We start from the raw sequence: 3,025 nt of genomic DNA on the forward strand, positions 1-3,025 counted from the left end.
CTTCTCTCAAGCATGTGATGGAGCAGGTACTTAAGGAAGGTGACACAAGCTCTGGTTCTTCAAGTAAGAGGAGCTGCTCATTCCTTTCCAAAATGCCTTTCATATCCTGGAGCATTTCCAAAGGCGGCTTGTGCAAAGTCTTCTCTATTTCTGACATCATTTGTTGCAGACTCTGGATCTGTTGGGTCACCTCGTCCATGTTTTCGTGTATTTGGAGGATGCCATCTCTGGATTCCTCCTGCAGCTTTTCCAAGTACTCATATTCTTCATCCCACAAGAACTGGTGAATTTTCTCATACTCAAACATCACTGAGTGTTTCAAAGCATCTTCATTCTCCTTGCAGGATGCCTTTTTCCTTCTTACTTTGTCCAACATCATTTCAAACTCCTTTTCTGTTTCTCCTAAGGTAGTTTGCATCTCCTGGAGCTCATCCCTGCACTTCTCAGCAACTGTTTTCAAAGGAAGGACTTTGTGAGCCTTGTGCTGTGGGGCTGATTTGCAAGAATCACAAAGCGGTGTCTGGTCCTCCTCACAGAAGAACTTCTGCGGGTTGCCATGTTGCTCACAGGTGGTCAGGCCGATGGTGCTGTGCAGCAAGTGAGGTCGGAGTTGTTTGCCAATGATGGAGAGGTTCTGCAGTTGCCTGTTGGGCACCAAGTCCTGGTGTCTGATGACTCCTCTGCACTCTGGGCACCTCAAGATGTCAGTGGCTCTCTCCCTGCACTGGAGAAGACAATGTGAACAAAAACTGTGGCCACATTGGACAGTCACTGGGTCAGTGAAGTAGCCCAGGCAGATGGAGCAAGTAAGATGTCCCTTGATATCTTCAATTAAGTCTCTGGGATCCATATTCTTCCTTCTTGGATGTTTCTCTCAGGAGCAGATGCTGGCTCTGGCTCTGGCTCTTGAGCTTTGGATAGCCAAAATACCAACAGGGGCTTCTGTAGGGCTTTTTATATCCCTACCTCTGCTTAGCCCCTCCCTATCCTCCATTCCCTAGAGGTGAGAACTCCTTTCTTTGGAGAAGGCTTCTAGCTTCAACACTAGGCCTGAGTTCTCACCTTTCTTCTAATTGTGGAAAACATTGTTTCCTCTTAACACTTTGGACTCTCCATATTGGGTCATTTAACAAAAGCCCCTCTCATTTGCAAGTCTCAGGACCCTCACCTTTCCTATATTCTGATGTTCTCAGGGAGAAACTGGTCAAGGAGAGCCCCCAAACACCATCGTTGCCCTTTATTCCATCCCCTAGAGGTGAGAACTCCTTTCTTTGGAGAAGGCTTCTAGCTTCAACACTAGGCCTGAGTTCTCACCTTTCTTCTAATAGTAGAAAACATTATTTCCTCTTAGCACTTTGTGCTCTCCAAATTGGGTCATTTAAGAAACCTCCTCTCATTTGTAAGTCTCAGGACCCTCACATTTTCTATTTGCTGATGTTCTGAGAGATGTTCTGTTCAAGGAGAGCCCTAAAGCACAATCTCTGCCATTTACTCCATCCTTTAAAGCTGAGTATTCCTTTCTTTGCGAAGGCTTCTAACTTCAGCGCTAGTGCTGAGTTCTCACCTTTCTTCTAATAGTAGAAAACATTATTTCCTCTTACCAATTTGTATTCTCCAAATTGGGTCATTTAACAGAACTTCCTTTCAGGACCCTCACATTTTCTATATTCTGATGTTCTCACAGAGAAACTGGTCAAGGAAAGCCCCAAAGCACAATCACTGTCATCAAAGTGGCTCTTTCCATAACCAACACATATATTGAATTTTTTCACTTTCTCATTAGTCCACTGATAGAGATATCTTTTTCTTAATATGAATACTTTTTAAAAAGAGAAACTTCTTTCTCATTCCACTCAGAAAAGATAGGACTAGCTCTTTCCTTAGAAGCCTGTCACAAAGATATGAGAGCTGACTTGGTGGTGTCTGAAGAAGGCCAGAGTTGTGGAGAAATATTTGTGAAACAAGGCGTTAACTCAGTGGAATTGATGACATGATGATTCTCCAGTTCACAGATATACTTACCATGGTGATGTAATAGTTCTCTAAGTTCACATATAATATGCTGTAATGATGTAGTTACAATAAGCTATGTAAGGGGCAACAAGGACTGGAAGAGAGCTATTCTATCTTTGACCATCCTCTGGTGGCTCTCCTGCCTTCATCACTTCTCTACCTAAAGACCAAGGCCCATCCAAAGGACCTCCAGAAAGCTCGCCCGAACATTATTGTTAAAGAACAGGTCAATTCTCCAAGAGCCTCCACAGCTGTGGATCATAACATCTGAAAGAGTAGCAGGGCAGCTTTTGCTGACCCTGGTGTGACTGGGAATAAGATAAATTGGAGGCAAGTGGAAGAGGGGAGAGGTTAGTCCACAAGATGGCCTCTCAGTCAGAGAAGTCAGAGATTAGCAATGGCCTCTCAGTCTCCCACAAGAGGAGATCCATTGTGGGTTAGATCTCCAGGAGTCACTATCAGGTGGCTCTGGTGCATTCCAATAGATGTCTATTTTTGCACTTTTCCTTTTTATATTTAAATAAAAACTTTACGTATTTTTTATTTTATAGTTATAACTTTTTTGGCAGTTCATATGCATGGGTAATTTTTTACAAAAAATTTGGGGGAACCCAGATGAAAATGAGGTCTAGTGTTGGTCCACGCAGTATTCTGTAAAGGAATTTACAGACTTGAAAACCTAGATTGATAAAAGAGGATTATTATGGGGATTGGAGCTTTGGTTAAAGTCTAGTTAAGGAAATAGGTGAGTACAAAGAGAGGAGGACACTGAAAACATTCCAGTGGGCAGAGAGTCCTTGGGCTCCCAGGTGGGGTGCCAGGCATGGTGCTGGCATGTTTACACCTTCTGCAAAGAGAGGGTTCCAGTTTGGCTCTTTTATAATAGGGGGGTTTGGCTACAAGCTGAAGGGGATCGAGGGTGCAGTCTCAGGTTGGCTCTTGGCTTGGTTTCAGCCAGGTTTAGAATTTGAGGAGAATTCAGTAGATTTTGTGACTGAGTCACCCCAACAAA

This window comes from Sminthopsis crassicaudata, chromosome 3 (assembly GCF_048593235.1).
Source record: "Sminthopsis crassicaudata isolate SCR6 chromosome 3, ASM4859323v1, whole genome shotgun sequence".
NCBI classification, from domain to species: Eukaryota; Metazoa; Chordata; class Mammalia; order Dasyuromorphia; family Dasyuridae; genus Sminthopsis; species Sminthopsis crassicaudata.